Raw genomic sequence first — 8861 nt, forward strand, 5'->3', positions numbered from 1 at the left:
TGTGCAGGTTCACTGCTGGTCTTAGAGTAAATTAAATGGCTATATCTGTGTTGTTGACATTGTGACCCCTGGTTCTTATCACCACCACAGTAAAGAAATCTGAGTCTGTAAGTTTCTCTACAATGAGACAATTTCAAATCAAACCACTCTGAATGACTTTGTTTCACTCCAGCGACTGAATTATAGACATTAAAACAGGTTGAATTTCCCTTTAATGCACAATTACTGTTTATTTGCTGAATTTGAAGTAAATAAATAAAACATAAAATGTACTATGCGCACAACGTCTGACACTTTTATTCTATTTCACACAATGTGAAAAGCAGTTGCTGTTTTCAGATGTCGTAAAAATAAAATGAAATAAAAGTTAAAAGGTTTTGATTGACAATAACACAGTTATTTGGAAATGTTTGTGAACTGATTATATGACTGTAGTGTTTGTAACAGTCAGATTTGTGGTTAGGAGAGTGAAGGACACAGAGTTACTGAAGTTTTATGTTTTTATCAAGCCTCCTCATCCTTCACTACTCTATATGTACCTTACTTTCTTCTGTGTGGCTGAGAAATGAAATGTTATCTTTAAAAAATCTAGCTTGCAATCACTACATACCTCACTGTTGTTGGAGCAAAACCTCATATTCCCAAAATAAGGAGAAGGAAAAAACCTACTTTACTTTTAATGGAACCAGATTTTTTTCCAAGTCATTTTTGGCCGTTTCTTTTGATCCATTCTTCATGAAATTTACACACAATGTAAAAGAAAAAGGGTATTTTCAAATTTTGCCAAAAACTGAAAAATATATCTATATAAACATCTGCATTTTTCCACATCTCCAAAGTTCAGTCTTAGAAGTTGGTTCTATTTTCTGCTCCTAGTAATCTCAAACACATTCAGTGGTGTTGAGGTCTGGACTCTGGGGTGGTCAGTCCATTGTTCAGCTTCTTTGTTTGATGTGTCCGTCTCCTTTTCTCAGTGAGGTTCTTCTTCACAGCTACCCATCCTTTCAGACCCACAGCGCTGAGTCGTCTTCTCACAGTGGAAGGATGGACAGAAACACCTGTGGATGTTTTCAGATCTGAAGCAGCTTGATTTTCTCCTCTCTCTCAGAGATGAAAGCTTTAAGTGCTGTTTATCTGATGGGGGCAGTTTTGGTGTCTACCAGGTGTTTTGGGTGGTTGTTAGCAGTCCTGTTTTCTCTGTATCGTTTAATCCAGGTTTTTTTCCCTTTTTTTTACCTTTCATCTTTCTCCTCCCTCATGAAAGTGTATTATGTATCTTGTATTTAATCTCCTCAGAAACAGCTCCTGAAAAATGACCAACTCACGGTTTTGACTGGAGATTAAATTACTGTAATAGTGGTCTCTGATTCCAAATGTATACAAATAATTCCGTGTTTATGCAAAATAAAAACTTAAAAGGTCCAGTGTCTGCATGAGATGGGGGGGGTACATACATTCCACTGTAATGCATATATAATAGACATATTTTTTGTTTATATTGTTATTGTTATAAAATAATAATAATAATAATAATAATAATAATAATAATACAATAAGAATATTTCGCATAATACACACACACATTTTCTAAGCCACTTATCCTTCTGGGTCACGGGGGGTGCTGGAGCCTATCCCAGCAGCCGTTGGGTGGAATTTGCATATAAAAATGGAATTAATATAATCATAACCATTTGGTTTGTTAACAAAATGTCACGTCTCTTGTAAATTAAATTTTATCATATCAATTCACATAGTTTAAAGAATTATTTTAAAATCTAATATTTTTATGCTGTACTTTAACACACTTTTTAAAAAATACAAGGATTACAAATGATCTGGCATTTGAACTGATGCAGGATTCATCAAGGGGGGCTTCTTACTCCAAGTAAGGTGGCATCTTGCCTCAACAGCAGGGCAAGATGTCCATTTGCAAGGTCTTCTTTTTTTGTGCTAGAAAAACAGAACCGTCTGCTGTTCCAGTGTATTTCCTGTAATGGTGTCTATGTGTCATCACTGTGTACATTAACACAGTGTTTCTCCGCCCTGGTCCTGCAGGCCCACTGTCCTGCACATTTTAGTGCTTTTTCCACCTCAAAATTGGGCTGTTAGGGAGCTGAATAGTTGGATCAGGGGTGCTGGCAGCTGAGAGAACAGTAAAAAGTGCAGAGCAGTGGGCCTCCACGACCAGAGATTAGAAACACTGCATTAACAAACCTTTATTGAACTAGATGTAATTCCCATCTCGACCAGTAGAGGGCGAAACACGACCGAACCAAAACAAACCTGAATTCAACAGACCGGCTAATTTACATGTTTTTCTCTGAATAGTTCTGTTCAGTTAGGTTCCGTGATAAATAGGCTCTGTAACTAACATCCTCTGACAAAACAGCCTGCTGACCAAAAATACTTCCCTGCAAAAAAATCCCATAGAAACCATTAAGTGTTTCTATTCGTTCCTGATGGTTTTGTGATGTGTTTTGGCTTTTTTAATGGGTTGATTTCACAGTGTAAAGGGTCCTAACGGTTTAAAAGTTTTTTTGTGAAAAAATAACACAGTTAATACAGGCGGCTGTTGTTTAACCACGCCCCCCACGCCGTATTCCGCGGTTAAAGTCCGCCTCCGTTCGCAGAAGCACCGCATCTTTCCGTAACAGATCACTGAAACTCCACACCTTCCATGTTCTTACAAGGCACAAGTAGAGGCAGCTCTCTCTCTCTGTCTCTCTCTCTCTCTCTTTCTCTCCCTGACTCACTCTTTCTCTCTGACTCTCTGTCCCCCTCTCTCTCTGTCTCTCTCTCTCTGACTCTCTCTCTCTCTCTCTGACTCTCTCTCTGACACTCTCTCTCTCTCTCTCCGTCTCTCTCTGACTCTCTCTCTCTCTCTCTGACTTTCTCTCTCTCTCTCTGTCTCTCTCTCCCTGACTGACTCTCTCTGTCTGACTCTCTGCGCCTCTCTCTCTCTCTCTCTCTCTCTCTCGGTTTTACTTTACTCACTGAAGCCCCGCCCCTCCACATTCTTTTTATAAGGCGAAACATAGATGAAAGAAGAGGAAACTGATATAAAGATATAAATGCGGGAAGAGGGAAAAGGAAATGAAAAAAAAAAACAAGAATACTGTTATTGCTCAATGTCTCTCACTCTTCTTTTTCAGTCACCGAAACCTCACATTTCTATCATTGTAAACACCCCTATATTCTTCCTTATGAAGCAGAAATACAGAGGAAAGAACGACAGGGACAGCATAGAAAAACAAATATTTAAAAGTAGAGAAGAAGGGGAAGGAAAGTGTTCTCTCTCTCTCTCTCTCTCTCTCTCTCTCTCTCTCTCTCTCTCTCTCGCACTGTATTCTTCCCTATAAACCAGGAACATACACCAACCAGCCACTTCATTAAGTCCACCTCCTTGTTTCTACACTCATTGTCCATTTTATCAGCTCCCCTTACTGTATAGGTGCACTTTGTAGTTCTACCGTTACAGACTGTAGTCCATCTGTTTCTCTGCATACTTTATTAGCCCCCTTTTACCCTGTTCTTCAGTGGTCAGGACCCCCATGGACCCTCACAGAGCAGGTACTGTTTGGGTGGTGGATCATTCTCAGCACTGCAGTAACACTGACGTGGTGGTGGTGTGTTAGTGTGTGTTGTGCTGGTCTGAGTGGATCAGACACAGCAGTGCTGCTGGAGTTTTTAAACACCTCAGTGTCACTGTTGGACTGAGAATAGTCCACCAAACCAAAAATATCCAGCCAACAGCGTCCTGTGGGCAGCATCCTGTGACCACTGATGAAGGACTAGAGGATGACCAACACAAACTGTGCAGCAGCAGATGAGCTATCGTCTCTGACTTTACATCTACAAGGTGGACTGACAAGGTAGGAGTGTCTAATAGAGTGGACAGTGAGTGGACACAGTGTTTAAAAACTCCAGCAGCACTGCTGTGTCTGATCCACTCGTACCAGCACAACACACACTAACACACCACCACCACACCAGTGTTACTGCAGTGCTAAGAATGATCCACCACCCAACACAGGAAAGCCAGTTAATCAAGTGTCTCTCCATAGAGCTGGTCATAGTAATGCAAAAGTGTTACTTTTCTTAGTTTCTATAAGAGGTAAGGACTGGAGTAGTGATTTAAATTCCACTAAAAAAAGGTAAAGTGTTGGCTGAGAATTTGAAAACTTCTGTTTATGAATAAAGAATTTAGCATGTAGAATGAAAAAAACAACAATATACTCGAGAGGCTTGTTAGTAAAGTTATTGGAGTAACAAATAATATCTGTGAGATTAAAGAAATCAGTCATTTTGACAGGGTTAAAAATGTGAGCATGTAAGTTGAACCAGAAGTCATTCGTCCTCTCACACTGAAAGAATAGGTGAGTCAAAGTTTCATCAGCAGATCCACAGAACGAGCGAAAGCTATTAATGACAACACATTTGGAAATAACCGAATTCACAGGGTATTTCTTATGTAAAATTTTAAAATGAACTTCTCTGATCTTATTGGACATACAGTATTTATGAGGCAAAAGCCACGCCCCTTTTTCAATTGATATGCTCAATAAAGGACATCCAGTAGAACTTACCCCCAGGGGTATTTTGTTTCTTTGTTGAAGAATATCCAATATGTTTATCATCACATTTTTTTAAGTATATTTACACCACCGAAAAGCAACGAGGGTAGCATAATTTCAATATTACTAAAACTTTTTTACAAGATGATCGAGGCCATCAAGAATAGCTCTAATCAAGTTATGTTCTTTAAAGGGGGCTGGGAAGTCATGTGTAGCCATGAATTGATCATAAGAGAGCACATTTCCAGAGTTGTCAAATAAAGAAAGAATATTATTAATATTTATTTGAAAGCATTTGGAAAAGAACAAAGACTTCTAATAGTTATTAATACTAATAGTATATCAGAGTTATTCCATAAAAGGTTTCTATTGGGGGTTGAAACTGTGCACGAAGCACAACTTCCAAGCAAGAAGAGCCTGTTGACTGTTGATGAAACTTGGAGAGAGAAGCTGGGAGCTTATTTGGCAGATCAGCATGAAGAGCAGAGCAGAGCCTCTTTTTCCCCTGTTCACATCGAAACCCCGCCCCTCTAGTCAAAGCCCCGCCCATCCTGCAGCGCCGTTATTCGCTGTGCTCGCCTGTTTCTGCTTTGAGTCGGACGTCGTTCTAGATAACCGGTACACTTTTTCACCAGGGGAGCCTGTAATGACAGTGGAGGAGAGAACATGCGACCGACAACCTCCGTGGCCTTAAACTCGAGGGGATACTGCTAAAAAAAACTGGACGATACTGGACAGAAACGAGAAGGATGTGGCTGAACATCAGTGCCTAGACTACAGGAGGACCTGAGAAGGTAACTGAGTGGGCTCCGCTCTTATCCGCCGACATCAATTAAAGGGGAATTCCACGGACTTTTCAAAATTTCTGCATAGTGAAATCGTTGAGATGAAAACGAAGTGAAGTGGCAAAATACGTTTTCTTTGGGGACTGTTTTGCCTTACAACACCCTCTATGTACCCCTCCGCCCTGAATATGTCTTAAAAATGTATTTTAGGCCAAAACTTTACAGCAAAACTATGTCTCCGGCGTCAGAAAGCGTGTTCATAACAATGTCATATAGTAACTTTATGTAATTTAGCTTTCAGAGGCATTAAACTCTTTATACGTCTGGTTCCTATCACCACCACTATGAACAATTCTGACTGAGTTTCTCACAAATGAACCATTTCACATCAAACCACCCCGAGTGACTTTGTTTACATCTCAAGCGTTGGATTATGCAGAAATTCTGAAAAATCGGTGGAGTTCCCCTTTAACGTTCGTTTTATCTGTTCTAATCAAGTTTAACCGTTAGTTCTCGATGGAAACTGTATATTTTTGACAGTATATTCAGCTCTGTCACTCTTAAAATCATCTTAAATGGCTTTTAGAAGCTGCCACAACATCTCAGTGAGGTAGGTTGCTACCTAGTTAGGTGTTTGTTCAGCTCTCTTAGCTACGTGGTAATATTTTAAAAATGTTTTTATTTGACGAGGTAGCTAGCGTTAGTTAGCGTAAGGTAACGTTAGCTTAACTAGACAGCTAGCTAACTATTTAATCGTTTTTTCCCGCATTAAAGCTCACAGATAAACTTAATTTATTTAATTTAATTTAAGTTAGTCATTCAAAAGAATGAAGCTGAAGTCAGCTTCTTATTCGCCAGCCTCTTGTTCGAATTTTCCCGTTCCACCTTAAAAGGTGGAACGTTAATGCTGCACCATTTAAGGTGGAACGGGAAGCTGGCGAATATGAGACCAGCTTCAGCCTCATTTCAAAAGGTGAAGCTGGCTGGATATCTAACTTACTTTTATGGTTGTTGCTAACAATTAATAAAAATCATTTTTTCCAGTCAGTAGGATGACATTAGATAGGCGTTGGCTAGTTATTCATTTAACGGTTAAAGGAGAATTCTACCAATTTTTAAAATTTCCCTGCCTAAGTCAGTGGTTGAGATGTAAACACAGTCATTCGGAGTGGTTTGATGTGAAATGGTTTATTGTAGAGTAATCTACTGACAAATATAGCCAATTTTATCTAGAACCTGCTTTTTCTGAAGAAATCTAAAGAAATAAGTTCTTTGGGGGACTGTTTTGCCTTACAGCGTTATCTGTCCACCATGAATATGTCTTAGAAATGTAGTTTAGGCCTAAACCCTACTACAAATCTATCATAAAACAGTGTCTCAGGCTTCAGAGAGTCTACTCACAACCACTTCATGTAATAGCTTTCTGTGTTGTGGCTTTGAGAGGTGTTAAACCCTTCAGACGTCTGGTTCCTATCACCACCACTGTGAACAATTCTGACTGGAGTTTCTTTAGAAGAGAGCGTTTCAAATAGAATCACTGCTTGGTTACATCTTAGTGATTTAATTATGAAGAAATTTGGAAAAATCAATGGATTTCCTTATTAAGAAGCAGCAATACAACGTGAACTTGTGCATACAGAACTTTTGCAATACTTTTGGGCTTTTATTCAGTGCTACTTTATCTTTGATTGAAATAAATTATTAGTATTGCAACTTTAAAACCAGTTAGCTGACAAATACTAAAGATTCATGCTATCGTTTTAGCTTAACAGAGTGACCATGTTGGTGTGTTGTCCACTGTGTACACATAGTCTTTCACAGCCCATAGTGAATAAACTGAAGTATAATGCTGAATATAAATATTCACACTGTCACTGAGTGCAGTCTTGGACTCGCTCTCAATACCAAATCTGATATCTAAGCTCAGGATATTGATTGATCTTGAGTACTGATCTGACAGCAGTGCTCTGTTAAAGGGGAATTCCACCAGTTTTTAAAATGTCTGCATAAAGTCATTTAGAGTGGTTCGATATGAAACGGCTCATTGTAAAGAAACTTACCTGCTCTTTAGTTGCTGGTAGGGGTGGTTTCTTTCCAGATTTCTTTCCAGTGGTGGTGAATGGAACTAGGGGTTGCAATGTCTGCACCACAAATATAGCCAATTTTTTACTGTCCAAAATGACCAGTGATCCCACATGTGCATTCTGAGTTTTATATATAATGTTGGTGATGGTAAAATAGTGGTAAATCTGAAAAAATAAGTTGTCTTTGAGGACTATTTTGCCTTACAGCGTCCTGCATGTACCTCTCCGCCATGAAAATACATTTTAGATCAAAAGTTTGTCGTAAAACTGTCATGAAACAATGTCTCCAGTGTCGCACAGTGAATTTTGTAACTGTTTCATGCAACTTTCTGTGAGGGAACTTTTAAAGGCATTCAACTCTGGATGTCTGGTTCCTATCACCACAACAGTGAACAATTCTGAGTCTGCAACGGTGCATTTCACATCAAACCACTCTGAATGACTTTGTTCACATCTTACTGCAGAAATTTTGTAAAATGGATGGAACACCTCTCTAAAAAGCTCACACTGCTTACATGATAGAATACTGTTTTCTTTGTAACCCCTGATCAAATGGAGGCTAATCTTTTCTTGAATATTTTGGGCCACTAATGCTGTGCATTACTGAAAACCCTTTTTCTTTCACTGTTCTAAAGTTTGTAGGTTGGCCAGTTGGTCAGTCTGTGTATCCCTCAGGCTCCTAGGCTGTATACGTAAGTCAGTTGCCAAGTTAATTGAATCTTGGACTTAAGCTGGACCTCCACATTCCACATTTCTGACTTTCAGCCAAGAAATGTTCTTTATTCGGTGTTACTTAGAGAAGCAGCGAATGCATAATTCCTCTGAGTGGGGGATAGAAATTGCTATGGAGGGGAGGGGGTATGAATGGCTTTGAGAATTAATAAACAGAACGAGAAATGCGGACAGACGAGCAGCGTCTAATTTCCTGTAGCAAATGTCATTATGCTTCTGCTCTGAGTCTTGTTTCCTGTTTAGACCTTTGAAGAGAGCGAGAGAGAAAGAGAAGGGGCCAGCTGGAAAGATGAGTGGTTAAACAATCCTTAAAGAGATGGATAGATAGCAAATGATGCAGGCAAAATACTGAACCAATACAAAGCCCATTCCAAAGTTGGGATAGTAGGTAAAATACAAGTGGAAATAGAAATAGAAAGCATTAATTTATAAATCTACTTTGCCTCATATTTGAATGAAAACAGTACAAATTGTAAATATATTCTGAAATTGATGCCCGTAACATGTTCCAAAAGGGTTAGAACAGGGGCAAGTTAACCCTCTGGGGTCCATGAACTCACCTGTGAGACAAATTCGATGTTTCCGTGTATGTTTTTCTAAGTTTGCGAAAATACAGCACAGAAATACGCCGCCCTTTCCATTCCGTCTTGTTGCAATCATACATGACTCACATCCAGAGTTATGAG

Source organism: Colossoma macropomum, unplaced genomic scaffold (genome assembly GCF_904425465.1).
Source record: "Colossoma macropomum unplaced genomic scaffold, Colossoma_macropomum, whole genome shotgun sequence".
Taxonomy (NCBI): Eukaryota; Metazoa; Chordata; class Actinopteri; order Characiformes; family Serrasalmidae; genus Colossoma; species Colossoma macropomum.